Raw genomic sequence first — 20,664 nt, forward strand, 5'->3', positions numbered from 1 at the left:
CCAGCATGTAGATCGGAAAAAGACAGAAGATTCATGAGGAAAGAGCATCTATGACCCACCAGGACATGTTCATCAACTCTACTTAGAGCAACTTCTTTTTTCTCTGCTGACCAGTCTAGACTGAGTCTAGCTGTGGCGCGGATCATGAGCTCAACCAGCTCCTCGTACACGGGGCTAACGGAGGAGGTGGGCTCACTGAAAGTGTCTGCCTCAACTCTTGTTACATCTAGCTCTTCAGAGCCAGATGCCCGATGCCAGATGCCCTCGACCAGGGGTGCGTTTCACAAAAACATTGTTAGCCAACTATGGTCAAAGTCCCGTCGTCATCAGCAGTTCAACGAGTCTGTGTTTCCCGAAACCATAGTTCTAACGAACATTCGCAAACAGCATTGCAGAGTTGAGTGTTTGGAACAACAGATCTCGACCTGTGGTTAGAAGGAGTTTCTTGTTTGCATGACATGTGGACTCAATAAATCCTTATCTTGAGCCAAATAAGCATGATGACATTCATTACAATCTGTGTCTTTTATTTAGAATACATACAAATGTCTTTTACCTCCTTTAGTTTGTTCAGCGATTTAAAATGTCGTTATTGAAGAGTGCGCATGTGCGAACGTTCTCTAGTACGAAGAGCCTATGATTGAATCTGGAAATAAAGCAAAATAAATTAGAAAAAATTAGAATTAGTTCTCAGATGCCATGTTTGTAATTTATGGCAAAAACTCTAGTATTAATTCGATCTCTAACGATTAATTAAAAGTAGTTTTTACTTCACCAAGTTCGTGACATCATTAACCAACGTGGTTGAACAACAACTTTGGACAATATGGTTTCGGGAAACAGTCGTGCCTAGCTAGTTGATTTCTTCAACGATGGCAGTTAAGAAGCGAGTTGTGCCTTTGTATGGGAAACGCACCCATGATCGGAAGAAGCTGCAGAGTGACTGCCAGTGGATGGCACTGCTACTCAACTTACTCAATTTTCAAATGATTAACTGAGATTATGACTACGGTTAACTAATTGTAAAAAGTTTTGGTTAATGCATTTTATTTAGGTCTAGATTTCCTTGTATCAAATGTTTACAATTTACAACGTATTCTTGCTGAGGTTCAGCATCTCCCATTATAATGAACAATAGAAACACTTGCTTGAGTAGGCGTGTAAACATGGTATCGCAACCAAATTGTCCCATTGGTCTCTAATCAGTTAAGGCCTCCTAATTATATAAAATGTTGATTACATCTCTCACCTCTGATAGCTGGTGGGGTTTCTGGTACACTATGACTGCAGTCACTTCATTCTGATGGATGCTGCACACAGGCAGAGGAAGAGATTCCCCCACTCTGTTGAAAAGGCTTCTTTTAGGTATGAATTCTCATGTGACGTTTAAGGTGTCTGTGTTGCGTGAAGCTCTTCGCACATTGAGGGCAGATGAAAAGCTTTTTACCAGTGTGAATACTCATGTGTCTCTCAAGGCCTTGTTTTACTGTAAAACTCATTCCACACTCTGAGCAGCTGTAAGACTTCTCTCTAATGTGACTTCTCATGTGGCTCTCAAGGCTTTGCTTCACTGTGAAACTCTTTCCACAATCAGAGCAGATGAAAGGCTTCTCTCCAGTGTGAATTCTCATGTGAATCTCAAGGCCATATTTCACTGCAAAACTCTTTCCACACTCGGAGCAGGTGAAAGGCTTTGCTCCTATGTGAAGTTTCATGTGTCTCCCAAGGTTGTTTTTCATTGCGAAACTGTTCCCACATTGAGGGCAGACGAAAGGCTTCTCTCCAGTGTGAATTCTAATGTGATACTCAAGGTTTCGTTTTACAGCGAAACTCTTTCCACATTGAGGGCAGGTGAATGGCTTTTCGCCTGTGTGAATGGTCATGTGATTATCAAGGCTTTGTTTCACTGTGAATCTCTTTCCACACTTGGGGCAGGAGAATGGCCTCACTCCAGTGTGAATTCTCATGTGATTTTCAAGGTTTTGTTTTACTGTAAAACTCTTTCCACATTGAGGGCAGGTGAAAGGCTTCTCTCCAGTGTGATTGCTCATGTGACTTTCAAGGCTTCGTTTCAATCTGAAACTCTTTCCACATTGAGAGCAGGTGAACGGCTTCTCTCCAGTGTGTGTTCTTATGTGACGTTTAAGGTATTCTTGTTGTGAGAAGCTCATCTCACACTGAGGGCAGGTGAAAGGCTTCTCTCCAGTGTGAATTTTTATGTGAATTTTAAGGCTTTGTTTGGCTGTGAAACTCTTTCCACACTCAGAGCAGTTGAAAGGGTTCTCTCCAGTGTGACTTCTGATGTGAACCTCAAGGCTTTGTTTCAATCTGAAACTCTTTCCACACTGAGGGCAGGTGAACGGCTTCTCACCAGTGTGAATTCTCATGTGCTGCTTAAGGCTTCCTTGTTTTGTAAAATGTTTTCCACATTGATGGCAAGTGATATAATCTTTCTTCAGTTCATTCCGATCTAAAATGAACATTGAAAAAAAATCAATCTCAAAACTCAATTCAAGGACAATACATTTGAAAGAGCCAATAGCCAAAGTAACAGATCTGCAACACAGACCACTGGCAGAATGTGACATGCGTATGTCACAGTGAGGACATTTTTACACCGTATAAACTTTCAACAACAACAGTTTTACTGATAACACCAGAGGGACAGGGGGATTTTGAATGCGTGCTTGCTTTTCACTTTCGACTTTGAATTTGCTATCATGGGTGCTCTGTGGATAGGCCTATAATTCATGGACATCAGGAAGCTGCTATCTATATGCAGGGTATTGAAATTGCTTTAGAATGTGTGCTTACTTCCGCATTTGTGATCATGTGTACTCTGTATATAGGGGCTTTGTACACTGTAAAATCCAACAGTTGTTCAAACTAACACTTTTTAGTTAAATTTACTTAATGTCTTAACTTAATTGTAAACATTTAGTAATCTGTACTGTTCACGTACTATTCCTTGTTTACTCCAAGCTACCAAGTTATGATTAATTGATTGGTTTGTGTACCCTTTTGTCAACAACAAAAACATTTTTAAATTTTAAGGCGGGGCAATTCTTCATTCTCATACCCTCCAATTCTGCACTGTTTGAACTCAGCATTGTGGTGATCAGTGTTCCCTTTGGTTGGTCTCTAGGAACTTCATTTATATCATTGTAATTATCTTCCTATTGGTGAAGCGATGCAACAAGAAATCAGTTATTTGGTTTCAAAAGAGAACTAATAAATAGGTTTCTTTTAAAGGGTGACCTATCTTCTAAATAAATCCTTAACTAGTCTATTTTTCATGTTGAATAATGATCTTTTAAAATTTGTGAAAGTTTTAATTGGGTTGATATACACTCACCTAAAGGATTATTAGGAACACCTGTTCAATTTCTCATTAATGCAATTATCTAATCAACCAATCACATGGCAGTTGCTTCAATGAATTTAGGGGTGTGGTCCTGGTCAAGACAATCTCCTGAACTCCAAACTGAATGTCAGAATGGGAAAGAAAGGTGATTTAAGCAATTTTGAGCGTGGCATGGTTGTTGGTGCCAGACGGGCCGGTCTGAGTATTTCACAATCTGCTCAGTTACTGGGATTTTCACGCACAACCATTTCTAGGGTTTACAAAGAATGGTGTGAAAAGGCAAAAACATCCAGTATGCGGCAGTCCTGTGGGCAAAAAAAAAGTCCTTGTTGATGCTAGAGGTCAGAGGAGAATGGGCCGACTGATTCAAGCTGATAAAAGAGCAACTTTGACTGAAATAACCACTCGTTACAACCGAGGTATGCAGCAAAGCATTTGTTAAAGCCACAACACGCACAACCTTGAGGCGGATGGGCTACAACAGCAGAAGACCCCACCGGGTACCACTCATCTCCACTACAAATAGGAAAAAGAGTCTACAATATGCAAGAGCTCACCAAAATTGGACAGTTGAAGACTGGAAAAATGTTGCCTGGTCTGATGAGTCTCGAATTCTGTTGAGACACTCAGATGGTAGAGTCAGAATTTGGCGTAACCAGAATGAGAACATGGATCCATCATGCCTTGTTACCACTGTGCAGGCTGGTGGTGGTGGTGTAATGGTGTGGGGGATGTTTTTTTGGCACACTTTAGGCCCCTTAGTGCCAATTAGGCATTGTTTAAATGCCATGGCCTACCTGAGCATTGTTTCTGACCATGTCCATCCCTTTATGGCCACCATGTACCCATCCTCTGATGGCTACTTCCAGCAGGATAATGCATCATGTCACAAAGCTCGAATCATTTCAAATTGGTTTCTTGAACATGACAATGAGTTCACTGTACTAAAATGGCCCCCACAGTCACCAGATCTCAACCCAATAGAGCATCTTTGGGATGTGGTGGAACGGGAGCTTCGTGCCCTGGATGTGCATCCCACAAATCTCCATCAACTACAAGATCCTATCCTATCAATATGGGCCAACATTTCTAACGTAGAATTAAGGCACTTCTGAAGGCGAAAGGGGGTCAAACACAGTAGTATGGTGTTCCTAATAATCCTTTAGGTGAGTGTATAATACCTTTATATGTGTGACAATATTTTACAATTGACCATGTTTAAAACACAAGCTGGTTTCAACATGCAGCATAAAAAAACACAACAATGGTAACAATTAGCCTACATTTTATTTATTATTTATTAGTTACTAGATCTCTTGTGCAAGTGAACTATACTAACTAAGCATTTGTCAGTACAAAATACTACTATTTTACTTGGTCTTTTTAAGGTAACTGGTTTGCAGCATGGTTTTTTTTAAGACTGACTAATTAGATTTTACAGTGTGCAGTGACTGCACATTTTACAAGATAAGATCTGGATCTGTTGCGCACAAAATCCACCACCGTCGTCCTGTCAGTCATTTCTCCTTACTCGTTGCGTGATAAGTAAAATCTGACTCCTGCTTGCACTGTGTGCATCCGTTGTCCAACTGAACTAAATATTTTTTATTTCTATAAAAAAAAAAAAAAAAAACAACAGTGCGCCACGGAGGCCAGATAATGTCATCTGTGTACAGCTGAACACTGTAACAAAAACCACCGCAGCAAGCCTAATGTGACAGTTTGTCTTTGACAAACAAATGGTTAAATCTGTCATTTAACTAATGTTCTTGCTATTAAATCTGGCAAGACTTATACAAGGTTATTATCTTTTAGATTAACTTTGCAACAGCATTTCCCTCTATTAGACACTGTTAGGCCCCATTTATCGGCTACTACCAAAATCCAACTTACTTGTTTGTCAATAAACTGGATCCAAAATGAATATGATTTATTTGTATGGTGCCCTTAAGAAAAACGGCATTATCCACATAGAGTTGACGTATTGTTCTCAATTGTTTGATTGCAGGGAATTTTTTATTTATTTTTTTACTTCTTGTTGCTATGCAGATTTACAGTGAAATATTATATTATATACATTTTAAGTCAATATAGGGGTAAGATTATAAAATAAAATATTTTTTATTTCCTTATTTATTTGGTGAGTAGCTTTAGAGGTGTAATAAAAATGATAATATACTGTCAGGGGTGGAGGGATGTAGTAGTATCACCCTTAAGGTGACTTTGTATTATTATTATTATTATGAGAAGTAACTTTAACTTCACATAATCACAAATTCATTGTCTTTATAGTAAGAAAGCTATGAATCAAATTCATCACTATGTCTATTACAATGAAATGTTGCAGCTTGCAAAAAAAGCCAGTCAATGAAGAAGAATGTGTTTGCTTGCAGATTGTAGTTATGATTTTTACACACACACACACACACACACACAAAGGAATGAATAAGCATAAAAGAGCTTTTTCTGCTGCACTTGCCTTCATGGTTTCAGTCAGCTAATTTAACGAACATATAGTTCCTCTTACAAATCATCAACTAAGTTATGGTCAACTGAACATCTGAAGTAACAACACCTTTCTAGGCTTTACAGGCATACCTAATTTGACACACTTGGATTTATTAGTCACGATCAACCATTAACAGAATTAACACATTAATTTTTAACATATTTGAGTCTTTGTAACTTACAAATAACCAACTTACACAGTACTTTATTCTGCTGGTGAAGAAGACTAGGCGACTGGCAGGTTTTCGTCTTGACATCTGGTACCTGTGTGGTCTGGTTGTTTTCATGGTGCTCCATCTTTATCGATCAAGTTTATCCCGCAGATAGCTCTCCATCAGTCAGTTTTGATTCACTCTATTATCTAATCGAGATTCTACAACCGCAGCTGGTTTGCTTTAAAATAACAACAGCTTTAATGTAGTCCTAGGCGCTTTAAAAACATTGCTTCGTGAAGATCCGAAACGTAACCGGTCTTTTGTTTCGAATCAGTGATTCGGAGCGCGAATCAAATTTGCCATGTCACGTGATTTCAGAAACGAACGAGGCTTCGTTACGTCATGTATACTGGACTGGTTTGCGAGGGCGTTGATCTGATGAACCCATGAAAACGCCGGTGTAAAATTTGAAGTAAATAAACTGGATACATACATTAGTTCTATTCAGAGACGGAGACTGTAGCAACATGAGGAAGTGAGTGACACACTGACCAGACAGCACCGTTTGTTGATAATGCTAGGAAAAACAGCTGAATAATAGGAGATGCGCCATGCCTGAAATTCAGCCGAGACTATGAGGCTGTGAAGTGAAAAAGTGGATCAGACACCTACGAGAACAAATGCGGATATCCACACTCATGCACGGCATTGCTAATAAACTGGATGCATTTTAATTCTGTTAAATATATATGAACAAGACTCCAAAAGTAGCCAACTTATTTAATTGAATTCGACATACGTGTTTACAGACATGTTTTTATATATTTATAGAGACTGCACTGTCCGAGAGTTTGGGAATACTCACACATAATTTATACACATAAAAAAAATGATATCAGAGTTTTAAAATCAAACCTTTTAAAAGAGAACAATATATCAGGGTTGTTTAAACCAATGAGCATTAAGCTGTGTCGTCAGCAAGTCGATTGCCATCTTGCTTTCGATCAGCGCAGTCGGTGTAGAGAAACTGCAGAACCCGACATGTTCGCCTCGCTGTCGGGAGAGTTTTTTGACAAACAGATTCAGTATTCTTCAAAATGGATGAAAACAGTGAAATGCAACTCACTCACGCTTACTGTATTTAATCTCACTTTATTAATCAATGTCTTTGCTGCTGACCTTCGATGAGCCAATTCAACCATAATGCTACGTTCACACCGGACGCGAATAGCGCGTCAGGCGCGAGTGATTTCAATGTTAAGTCAATGCAAAGACGCGTTACGCGCGTAAAAAATCCCTGCGGCGCGAATGAGGCGTAGAGCGCGGCGCGGTAGACGCGAATACGCCTCATTCGCGCGTCAAGTTCGCGCGAATGTTGGCGCGGAAGCGCGTTACGCGCGAATGATTTAGTTAGTGCTATTTGTGCATTCACGCGTTTGACGCGAATTCGCGTCTGCCGCCCGAGTTGAAAAATTTGAACTTCTGCGTCAATTCGCGCCGCGTTAACCAATCAGGAGCCTGTTTGCTGCTGTCACGTGGTGAAGTGAAAGTTTGTTATTTTAATAAATTTTGTAATATTACTAAAATGTCTGGTGTGGTTCTAATGCACAACAAAGCAAATCTTTCACATAAAAACTCGATTTTAATATATGAGAGATAGTACTCATGTTGTATTGAATGCTATTTATTCCATATCTATTTTAGATTATATGAAACATTATTATTTTAATGTAAAAACAACAAACACATAGTGTATAATAAATAAAAAAATCACAGGACAGGTTTCACTTTTGGAGGCTGGCTCCATTTATTATCAAATAAATGTGCGGGCGAGGGTGAACCTCGCGCCGGGCTGTAGAGCGCGGGCTCGTCAGGCAGCGACCACTCGAGGCCGAGGCTTTACACGGCCTACGGTGTCCTCGTCAGCGTCCTCACCGTTAGGTCCACCAAACCTAGCTCCTGGAACAAATGATGAAACTCCTGAAACCCTCCGGAGGGTCTGGTGGACCCGAGTACAGCGACGATGTCCCCTACGCAGCTGTTTCTGCTCTCCAGAGCATATACGAGCGGTGACTCTCTCGAATAATGCTAATGCTCGATAAACATCTAAAAAGATGGCCGCCGACGGGTTTCGAAACTTTCGCCTCTGACGCGCGTAAATTTCGCTTCAAACTTTTTTTTTTATGCGCGTCAATTTCGCCATTGACACGCGAATTAACACAAAGTGGTCAAGCGTCAAACTAGACGCGGTAGACGCGAATTTGACGCGCTATTCGCGTCCGGTGTGAACGTAGCATAAGGAAAAATGACTTTAAATAAACATGACATTGTGATTTGTTTTTTTTGCACTTTGTTGAACTTCTCTTGCAACCAATTATTCTGCAATCTAGTACAGGTTAAAGTTTTGATCTGCTTTTAGCCTAAGACTTATTCATTTCACTTTTAGGGCCAAATGTTGCTTTTTTCTGTTATTAAAAAACAAACAAGCAAGCCCAGCCCAGGTGAGAAAAAGTAACATAACATTCATTTCCATAAAAAGTAACTAAAAGTCATTTTTAGGGAGTAAAGCAATATTGTAATGTAATGCATTACTTTTTAAAAGTTAATTTCCCCCGCACTGGTTACAGCGGAGTACAAAAAACCCACAGTGGACTGAAGAGCTTTTGTCACAGATCTTCTTGAGATACCAATGTCATACCTGTAGGATTTTCTCTTCTAAATGTCTTCAAACATATTGTATGTATTGATGTATGATGTATTATGAGGCAAGAAATGAAGTGATAAAGCAGTTTATTGAATAACCTTAGATATTTGCGTTGTCAAAGCTCTGACTGCATCTAAACAGAAATATGCATGTTCTTCACATTCATGTTCTCACAACAAAAAAATGTCATAGTAATTCTGCTTTACATGTCTAATCAACTGTGATTTCTCATGTGAATATTACGGTTATATTTCACTGTGAAACCCTTTCCACATTGAGAACAGATGAAGGGCTTCACTCCAGTGTGAACTCATGTGACGTGTCAGCTCTCCTTGTTCTGTGAAACTCTTTCCACACTGAGAGCATTTGAAAGGCTTCACCCCAGTGTGAACGCTCATGACGTTGAAGATGTCCTTGTTGTGTGAAACTCATTCCACACTGAGTGCACTTGAATGGCTTCTCTCCAGTATGAATTCTTATGTGATTCTCAAGGTTTCCTTTCACTGTGAATCTCTTTCCACACTGAGTGCAGGCGAACGGCTTCTCTCCACTGTGAATTCTCATGTGAATCTCTAGGCATTGCTTCATTGTAAAACTCTTTCCACACAGAAAACAGTTGAATGGCTTCACTCCGGTGTGACTTCTCATGTGATTCTCAAGGTTTCCTTTCACTGTGAAACTCTTTCCACACAGAGAACAGTTGAATGGCTTCTCTCCAGTGTGACTTCTCATGTGAATTTCAAGGTTTCCTTTAACGGTGAAACTCTTTCCACACAGAGAACAGTTGAATGGCTTCTCTCCGGTGTGACTTCTCATGTGATTCTCAAGGTTTCCTTTCGCTGTGAAACTCTTTCCACACTGAGTGCACTTGAATGGCTTCTCTCCGGTGTGACTTCTCATGTGATTCTCAAGGTTTCCTTTCGCTGTGAAACTCTTTCCACACTGAGTGCAGTTGAATGGCTTCTCTCCGGTGTGACTTCTCATGTGATTCTCAAGGTTTCCTTTCGCTGTGAAACTCTTTCCACACTGAGTGCACTTGAATGGCTTCTCTCCGGTGTGAATTCTTAAGTGATTCTCAAGGTTTCCTTTTACTGTGAATCTCTTTCCACACTGAAGGCAGGCGAACGGCTTCTCTCCACTGTGAATTCTCATGTGAATCTCTAGGTTTCCTTTCACTGTGAAACTCTTTCCACACAGAAAACAGTTGAATGGTTTCTCTCCGGTGTGACTTCTCATGTGATTCTCAAGGTTTCCTTTCACTGTGAAACTCTTTCCACACAGAGAACAAGTGAAAGGCTTCTCTCCAGTGTGAATCCTCATGTGAATTACAAGTCTTTGTTTCACTGAGAAACACTTTCCACACTGAGGGCAGGGGAACGACTTCTCTCCAGTGTGAATCCTCATGTGCTGTGTAAGGCTTGCTTGCTCTGTGAAATGCATCCCACATTGATGGCAAATGACAGAATCTTCTTTCAGATCTAAAATGAACATTAAAAAAAATCAATGTCAAAATCAGTCCAAGCACAATAAAGGTGTGATAGTTATAGATCTGAAAAAAAATTCACTAACAAATTGCAACAGAGGTAATTGTATAACCATTACCAGATTTAATGGCAAGAACATGAGAATGACATATTTAACCTTTATTATGTCAAAGACACAAAGTTAGTTTTATTTTTTGATGAACTTTCCTATAGCATTTCCGTTTGCTCTCCGGAGAAGTGTTCAGTCTTTTCACTATCAAATTTCGCCATGTAAATAGCGAATCCGCCATGGCGCGAGCGCAACTGGCTTTTAAAGGGAATGGGACTCTGGTTGGTTTATTTCACGTTACGCCCAAAACACACCCATTACTCATTAAGAGAATATGGACAACCCTTTTAGACCGTGCGCCGACCATTTTTCCCGTCATTAAACTAGCGGAAGTGGATTCTGACCCAAACTGAACTTGCGCTCAGATATTTAAAAAGCTGTGCCATTTTACAAAGATAAGCTGATTTGGTGGAATAAATATAAAATAGATTATCAGTCTGGCGAGTAAACTAAAAAATGTACAAGCCAATGGCAATTCTATTGCCAAGGTGTGCGTAGAGGGTTGTGTAAGTTAAAGGGTTAGTTCTCCCAAAAATGAAATTTCTGGCATTAATTACTCACCCTCATGTCGTTCCTAACCCGTAAGACCGTTCATCATCACTAGGGCTGCACGATTAATCGCAATTAACATGAAATCGCGCTTAAACCAATTGGCTTATCGCAATTATGAAATCGCAAAGGCTCCGATTATTTTTTTATGCGCAAGCTTGTCACTTGTGAAGTACGGCTCTGTGGTCAGTGGTAAACGCTGCTCCATCTGAAAGCACTCACTTATAACGTGCATTTGAAAAAGCAACACGCGTCAAACATCTTTCCATCTTGAGAAGCATTTATGAAAAGTTATAGGATAACATTCTCTAAAAACATTCTAAATATGTTTAGTGATAACACTGTACATTATTATCCCCTAACATTCTTATAAAGTTTTTAGATGGAAATTTCCCAGTGGGCACTGGATGTGGACAACTTCACAAACAGCATTACCAGCTTCACTTATTACTAACTAGGGGTGCATGGTGTGCGTTTCCCAAAGACAACTGTTGTCACAATTTCCGTCTTTAACAACACAATTCAACAGAACTTGTGACCATACTTGGGTAATGATGCTTTTGGGAAACGCACACCAGTTTGACTTTATTTCTGTCAGACGTCTACAGAAGTCCTTATTAAGAATTAACAGAGGTTCAGATATTGTTTTATTGAAAATGTTTCGTTTGAAGTCATCATTATGGTGATCAGTGTTTGATTTAGTTGGACCCTTGACTTTTTGACATTAGCTCTGACTGCCATAACTGTGTGTTTATAAGGCACATTTATTATGAAGAAGAGAAGATGTGATCAAGTGGATGGGGTGACAGTCATCATCTAGTATTATGTCAGTAAACGCTGTTCCATCTGAAAGCACTGCGAGTTTGAGTCACTTATAACGTGCATTTGAAAAAGCAACACGGGTCAAACATCTTTCCATCTTGAGAAGCATTTATGAACATCTTGTCCAACAAAATTCAACATTTAATAACATGTTTTTACTCAGTCCTGTGCTGCACTGACAAGCTGCACATAAAATAATCGCAGCCTTTGTTCAGAGCCGGCGTTCAGACGTAGAACCAGGATGCGCTGCACTGCTGTTACTACGCGAACAGCTTCAGAGACTGACATGGAAGAGAAGAGATTGGTGGTTTGTGCACAAAAAATATTCTTGTCGCTTCATTACATTAAGGTTGAACCACTGTAGTCACATGGACTATTTTAACGGTGTCTACCTTTCTGGGCCTTGAAAGTTGTGATTACGTTACAGTTTATGGAGGGATCAGAAACCTCTCGGATTTCATCAAAAATATCTTAATTTGTGTTCCGAAGATGAACGAAGGTCTTACGGGATTGAGGGCAAGTAATGACAGAAATTTCATTTTTAGGTGAACAATCAAGCGACGCGAATGTAAGTTATTCTAGAGCGCTGGTGTGTCTCTTTTACTTCTGTGTGAATGTGTGTTGAGTCAGAGTGCACTCATTCACTCTATATCTGTCAATCATAATACGTAATCATAACTCCTGCACTTCCAGATGACAACGTCCTGATTACTTCCTCGTTCTGAGTTCTGTGCATAAACAATTGAGGGAAACGTTTCTACAGATGAAACATGAAGCCAAATAGACATTACAATGATATATGTTCTGTATGTGTTTTTCAATGTGTTTCAGGGTATTTTTAGAGGACGTTTACATGAGAAATGCAGTCCATTATAAAACACAAATAATGCATGTCTGGACATTACATAATCAAAATCGACTTTAGATCACAATTGGAAGTTTATACAAGCACTCTATGATGGTTTAAGGGGGGTTTGAGCAAAAACAGTAATAATTTCATAAATTAGCTTGATGATAATTGTAGCTCTAATGCACTTGTTACCCAGCTGTGATTATATTTTAAGATGTATTCGATCTAAATATTTCTCATAATAAGGTCTTGTAAGTATTTTAGATAGTTTGTGTTATTGGTGTAGTACCAAACTTAATTTATCTTATTTTACTGCAGTGTGTTGTGCAGCGGATGAGGTTAAAGCTGCAGTCGGCAAGTCTGGCAGATTGAGTGGACTTAGGCAAAATTTTGAATGTTTACAACTCTCATGGCCCTCCCCCACTATCAACGGATACCCTCCCAACCGAGTTCGTGCTCGTCAGTGCGTGTGCACCAGGTTATCTGTGAACGCGCCCGTCTCATCAGCATCCATCAACACCATGGAGTATTTGGAGGTATGCTGCCCTGGCTAATCTACCGATGGATTGCAATTGCTAACATCATTTATACTCTAAATGAGCTTACTTGATTTGTTAGTGTTAGTGAAAGCGAGATACATCCGCCATCACTCTTCGTTACTGCGCGAACTTCCGGCGTGTGCATGTGATTGTAACGTGCGCGAGGGGTGGCGTGTGCCCGATCTGTGATTGACAGTCAGATCTCACACCCCCCTGCGCTGATTGGACCCGATGATCGGGAGCTGTGGATTTTTGCAAAACAAATAACACGCTCCAGGTGGAGTTAATGCCGCGTTCCAGGCAACCTGTAACCCGTGTTTTTCCAACTCGTAACTGGGAGTACATCGTTCCAGGCAACCTGTAACCCGTGTTTTTCCAACTCGTAACTGGGAGTACATCGTTCCAGGCAACCTGTAACCCGTGTTTTTTCAACCTTATACTGGTGAAAGTGCACTGGAACGGCAGTCAAACCCGTGACTTCCCACCCGTGAATTCGTACTAGATCGATGTACTCCCAGTTACGAGTTGAAAAAACACGGGTTACAGGTTGCCTGGAACGCGGCATTAGTCTCTGGTTTTTTTTTCTAAAAACCACTTTATTTATGTTGTTCTGTCGGATTATAGTGTCGATTTCACTGAATATGATAAAAAAAATGTTGCCGACGGCAGCTTTAAAGCAGAGGTTACAGCAGAGGTTGACGAGGTTGAAATACATCACTGGACACGGTCACTTCTGATAAACAGATCACTCTAAATTGTAGACATGTGCATTTTCTGTAAAGCTGCTTTAAAACGGTATGTATTGTAAAAAGTGCTAAACAAATAATTGTGAATTGAATTTCCAAATGGAAAACCCTATGAGATACATGCTTTCTCGGTTCAGTGCCACCTATCGTGCTGGTGTGAATTAGCCGAAGGCGATCAACTGCTTCACATTTGTTGGTACTTTGCTTAGTTTCATCACGTTGTGCTCAGTGTGAAAGGCCTTTAGGCTCAATTTACACCAGGTACTAGCATCCATCTCACTTATAGCAGTTAATACAGGGGTAAACACAGGATCAGAAATGTTTTGTGATTCGATGGCTGAAATCACATTTGTCACAAGATGCAACGGCAGTGATTTGCTTTTCCTGGTAACTGCATTTTACAGTATGAACTAAATAAAAACGTTTCGATGGTTTGTGAAGAAATTATCCGTTTAAACCAGAACTTAAGACTCTGGAATACTTAAATAATAATAAAAAATATAAAAAATTTAAAGCTTTGTTTCTTTAATTATGTTTTTGCTCCCAGTTTCTCTACCTGAATTAAATTGTTTTCACATGGCATCAGGCGTTGTGTTTGGAAAACTTTTGTTTTTAAAAAAAGAATACCTTTGTAAAATTGAGCATTATGTGCATATGTGCTTTTATTTTATTACTTTTTCAAAAAGTGGCCCAATTTACTGCATTTTTACAATTTTTCAGCAGATACTAACAAATATGAGGAAAAATCGCCGTTTCTGCAGCAATTGGATCTCTGGTTCAATTTTAGTCGGGTAATTTTAAAATGGATAATTTGTAGATTTGACAATTACCCAATGCTTTTAACTTAATTTATTCTTTGTAATTGAATCACCAAACTTACACAGCGTTTCATTCTTGCACTCTAGTGTCGACTCGAAGGTCTCTGTCATCCCGTCTGGTATCTGTGTGGTCTGGGTGTTTTCATGCTGTTCAGTCTTCATCACCTGGAAATGTTCGATCCCGTTCATAATCATTTCACAGATCGCTCCATCAGTCATTTTGTTCACTCTATATCTTCTAATACAAATTACACAACCAAAACTGATAACTGGAATAAGCTGGAACTGAAAAAGTCGCTTTTAAAAACACTACTGCTTTAAGAAGCTCCGAAACTTCTTCTTCATCGAGTTTTATCACGGTTTGGCACATCAACTTTAAAGGCGCATTTCCGCCAGCTACTGGTCTGAAGTGTGAAGCGCACATAGGTTTAAACCCTTTTTTACAGTCACTGTTTAACCTCCAAGCAGTTCACTATGGAGGTGGGGTAATAGAAAGACACGACATGGCAGAAAGTATGGCATTTTATTAATGTTAGCAATACTTCTGATGTTTAAAAATGAATTTAGCTTTCAAATTTATGGCATTTACGAAATGCTTTAATGACAACAAAGCTGTTAGAAATTAAATCTAACAACAATTAAAAGTATTGACCCAGCTAGACATTTTTTTGTTCTAGTAATGTTTTCAGCAGCAAGTTGTATTTTGTTCCCGGAACGTTTTCCTAAAAGTTATAGGATAACATTCTCTAAAAACATTCTAAATATGTTTAGTGCTAACACTGTACATTATTATCCCCTAATATTCTTATAAAGTTTTTAGAGGGAAATTTCCCAGTGTGCACTGGATGTGGACAACTCCACAAACAGCATTACCAGCTTCACTTATTACTAACTAGACTCCTTGAACCTAGGGGTGCATGGCGTGCATTTCCCAAAGACAACTGTAGTCACAATTTCCGTCTTTAACAACACAATTCAACAGAACTTGTGACCATACTTGGGTAATGATGCTTTTGGGAAACGCACACCAGTTTGACTTTATTTCTGTCAGACGTCTACAGAAGTCCTTATTAAGAATTAACAAAGATTCAGATATTGTTTTATTGAAAATGTTTCGTTTGAAGTCATCATTATGGTGACCAGTGTTTGATTTAGTTGGACCCTTGACTCTTTGACATTAGCTCTGACTGCCATAACTGTGTGTTTTTTAGGCGCATTTATTATGAAGAAGATAAGATGTGATCAAGTGGATGGGGTGACAGTCATCATCTAGTGGGCGGATTCACTGATTTCATCCAGTGATCATATGGGTATGTTATTCATTTTATGTTTTTGATTATTCTAGCCCTACAGCATGTGATTCAGCAGTGTTTTAGTCCGATGATCTGAAGGAATTTGAAGACAAATGAATAAAAAAAACACCACAAAACATATACACTTCATGTTTAACGGTATCTGACTAATAGATCACTTTTAATAGATTACTCTTTCATGCAATTTGCATTTGTTTTGTAAAGTGTCTTGCACATCGTCTTGACCAGCAGGTGTCGCCAGCGTAAAGTGTTTCGAGCGCTTCAGAGGAGAATCATTTTATGCAATTGCTTCACCTGATTCTAAGTGTCTAAAATCTCTGTTCTCCTATCATTACTTTAATCGATAAAAACAGTTACAATCTACAAAGGAACAGAAGGAGTTATTGTAGTATCTCACATCTTTGAAAGCAAGTTTGTGAAGAAAATAGACCCATAGTTGCAGACTCAGTACTAATGGAATGTATATATATATAAACATTGCAAAGTATCTTTACCTTTAACTTTTTTTTTATCTCTATCCATTTTCCACAACTCATTTTACTGTGTGAAAGGATGAGTGTCTGTGTGAACAACATATGAAAATCTATTATTATCTATGGTTATTGCTGAGCATCAGCTGTAGCATGTATTCATACGGAGATGAAAATGTTCTTTGTCCTCTTTGCCCTGATTTTTTCTTTTAATTATACTCTTGAGATGAAATGAGATCTGGAGGTTCACAGATGCTGCAAACTCGCCGTATCTTGTTTAGTGAGCAGAGAGCAGAACAGAGGCACAAAGCCTGGATCGTTTCGGAGGGATGATGTTATATACAGGTCTTCGAGATGAGAAAAGAAATGAAAACCTCACATTGTTTCTTTGTTTTACAAACATTTACTATTGTGTATCCATCCAGGCTGCCAGTTCAATCTATTGTAACTAAGATAATGATATACTGACCCTAACACTAAAATATAACATTTTGCATTATTAAATATAAACTGTAGCATCATTTTAAAGTATCCATGGGCATTTATTTATTTTTTAGAGACGTGCTCAGAATGTGGTTTAATCCTCTTAGGCCATTTTCAGAAATTTCATTCCCATTATAAAAACTTCACACACACACGCACACACACACAGCCAGTTAATTGTCACTGTAGGGCATTATCTGAGTGTTCCTCTTGCTCATTCAGTCATGTGTTATTCAACACTAGTGTTAAAAATGACAATTTTTCGAGTGTGCGAACCAACACACAGAGCCGTTGTTAAATGTTTTCATTTCTAGTCACTAATGCGTGGTTGATCATTCACTTCCGCTTATGCATAGTCTACTCTGAAATAAACTAGATTTTTACACTTTCTTTCAGTGGTAACAGAATCAAGGCCCGTTTATCCCAAGAACGATAAAGATGTAGTTATAATAATCGTTATAAAAGTAAAAGAATATGTTCATACTGTCCGATATCGTCCTGTTTATTCTGCGGTTTTGTTGTCTGTCGCTTTAAATGCTCGAGCTCTTTAAAGCAGGATGGATTCTGATTGGCTGTCAATGTTTTATTTGTTCATCAGCTGAAAAAAAAAATAACAAAAGGATTCTGAACATGATTAATGATATTGTTTATCTTTTATGTTTTATATATTTTTTTGTACTTTTATTACGATTATTATAACTACATCTTTATCTAAAAAAAAATGCAATTCAAATACATAAATTATAAATGTGTACTCTGTCATCCTATTCATTCACTTATTCCCCTTTGCTTATTATGAAGTAGGGAAGTTGCAACCAGGATTTTGACTTTTTCCCTGGATGTTTATTCTGATCGACAGGATGGTCAAACTTCATACAGACTTTCTCATCAAAGTCAATACTGGGACTGCGGGGTCTCAGTGACACATGAGGCCTGTGTGTGTGTGTGTGTGTGTGTGTGTGTGTGTCTGGGCCACTCACTTCACTTCAAAACTTCTCATTCTAGCCTTTTTTTCTCCTCTTTTCTTCAAAGCCATCATTCATATTTATGTCTATTCTTTCTGTTACTCCGATATGATATTCAGGCTAGGTTTGAAAACACACTACTGTAGTAATCATACTGTTTCTGCAGTATATATCTTGTATGCTGTGCACAACATTTCAGTATGCATGGAATATCCAGATATTAAAAAGTGGATAAAAAATGCAAAATATTGACTTTATTACCTTCTGAGATGATATAGCTTGATGACACAACATGCAACATATTGAGGTCCGTTGTGTTATTGTTTTATTCTACAAAATAGTAGACCAATATATGCTTTTCCATTCCGATCACGGCCTTTCTGCACGCCTCTTCTTCCTGTTTTGCAGTTTAGTGAATGTGTGCAAGTTATTTCCCTTATCATAAGCATCATTCACACAATAATGCCTAATCATAAACTCCTTAGATAAGAAATCAAATTTCACATGGATATAGACAGAAAAGATTAAACTCGAGAACTCTCATACACGTGTGTGTGTGTGTGTGTGTGTGTGTGTGTGTGTGTGTGTGTGTGTGTGTGTGTGTGTGTGTGTGTATCACCTCTCACACAAACATTGTTCATTAAGATGTTATTTATTACGTTTGCTATATTTTTCTTGAGGGGACATTTTAGCCTCACAACAATGTAGGTAAAACATGACACATTATATAATTCTCTTGATTTTATATTAAACTAATAATATTTGCTATGAAACCAAGCCCTTGCACAAACGTGTAATATGTCCATTAACACATTATTTGGTCACTTCTTCCAGCTCAGGGTGAAACCGCCTCCTGAGAAACAGGTTTAAATCAAAAGGTGTTGGAGAAAAATCACTAAACACAAACACAAGACTCACAAGACTTCAGATACACACACAGACGACAGACGTATTGAGTGAGAGGCCGGGCCACAAAAGCTGGATGACACCTTTATAAAGGTGCACAACCTTTATAAAACACATTGATGATAAGTATTTTACAACAAATTTTAAACGTTTATTTTAATTTAAATGGCGTAGCAGTTTGCTAAATCTGATTTAGCACACTTTTAGCAGCATCTTAAATGGGATAAAATATCAAAGATTATCTTTTTTATCGTCACTATTACTATTAATAAAGAAAAGAAAAATGGAAAAGTTTTTCCTTTGTGTTTTTCGCGTACCGATGTCAACGTTGTCAAAATGATCCCCAATTTACACGAATCCACGAAAACGACTAAAACACTGTTATTCTGCTGCCAGGCCAGTAGGGGGCCATGATACTTTCTCATTGTTTTTAAACAAGCACTAGGCCTACGTTTTTGTCCATTGCGCTCAAGTCTCGTGTCTTGTGCAGAGTCTTGCTTCAGTTGTTTGTGACCAAGGGGGTAATCCACCAGCCGGAAACTGAAGTCTCCCCGTGGGCCGCCATTGGCTAGCAAGCCTTCATCTGCTGTTAGCATTCCATTGACTCCCATTCATTTTGGCGTCACTTTGACAGCGAATAACTTTACATCTGAGGCGTTTAAAGACTCCATTTGTCCATTGTTTATTTCTAAAGAAACACGACAATGTATAAAAGGCTCCATTACCTTGTATCTTATGTTATGGCCCTGTAGAAGCTGTTTTTATAAAAATAGGCTAACGATTGCGTCATAACCACGCGACTCTCTGTCTCACAGTACAGAAATTACCGTATAGACAGAAGTAGAAGCTCGCGTGCAATCGGGGGGACGTGGAGGCATAAAGTCGAGGGAGAAGCCCATAGAGAGTTGTAAAGTTGATCCTGCTACGAGCTCGTGGACAGCTAATACTCACGATCTCCATCTCAGCAAGATTCGGAAGGGAATGATTCAGATTCGTCTTGGCACAGCTACTAGAAGACGTACAACTGTGAGTCAGGTTGCTCACGTCACATCTGCGTCATCAAGCTCAGTGTGAGCCTGCGCAGTGCGCTTGGCAATCAAGAAGTGAGTTCTTCTAATTGACTTCACTTTTCTCCGTTGAAGTCTATGGGGTCGCTGTGTCCATTTCTTTTACTGTCTATGTTTGTGACACGGCGTTCTAAAAAAACCTGGAACATTCTAAAACGGAACTTCTTTTAACTTGGGCTGCGTTCAAGGCCAATTTTAGACTTTAGAAGTGCATTCAACTTCGTCAAGTGGTTGAGGGAAGTTTACTTGAACAGACCCTCGACCCCTCGATTCTGACAGAGGGAGCGAGTCTACTCAACATGTACACATCAGGCAGATCCGAAGACCACGATTGTGACGTCACAGCAGGTCGCGCTTAATTGACCCCCACCCCACACAACTCTAGTGTATGATATTGAAGTTATTTTGACATTTAACTGCGTTACTTGTAACTACCTTAAGATTACTGTTTTTGTTTAACACAGTCATAGTTTATTGTATTATTATTTTTATTTGTGCAGTTCTTTATATTTTATATAAATATATTCATATTTAATATTTGTTTATATAAAAGTTTTTAACAGCCTAAGCATACATACAGGCCTATAAAATGGTGCATAAAAAACTGTAAATAATAAATCAGCTCCATATTGGATTCTAAGGGCCCTATTTTAACTATCTAAGGCAGGGGTGCCCAATCCTGCTCCTGGCGATCGACTGTCCTGCACAGTTCATCTCCAACCCTAATCAAACACACCTGCCTTTAATTTTCAAGTGATCCTGACGTGCTCTAAAGACCTTAATTGGTTGCTTCAGGTGTGTTTGATTAGGGT

General features: G+C 39.0%; 1 pseudogene; it reads right to left on the minus strand.

Annotated features, from left to right (window-relative positions):
* Positions 1 to 1,167: 1,167 nt before the first annotated feature.
* On the minus strand, positions 1,168 to 14,972 carry LOC130070049 (oocyte zinc finger protein XlCOF6-like; annotated as a pseudogene).
* Between the last annotated feature and the right edge of the window lie 5,692 nt (positions 14,973 to 20,664).

This window comes from Rhinichthys klamathensis, unplaced genomic scaffold (genome assembly GCF_029890125.1).
Source record: "Rhinichthys klamathensis goyatoka isolate OS25496 unplaced genomic scaffold, OSU_Roscu_1.1 h1tg000393l_1, whole genome shotgun sequence".
Classification (NCBI taxonomy): domain Eukaryota; kingdom Metazoa; phylum Chordata; class Actinopteri; order Cypriniformes; family Leuciscidae; genus Rhinichthys; species Rhinichthys klamathensis.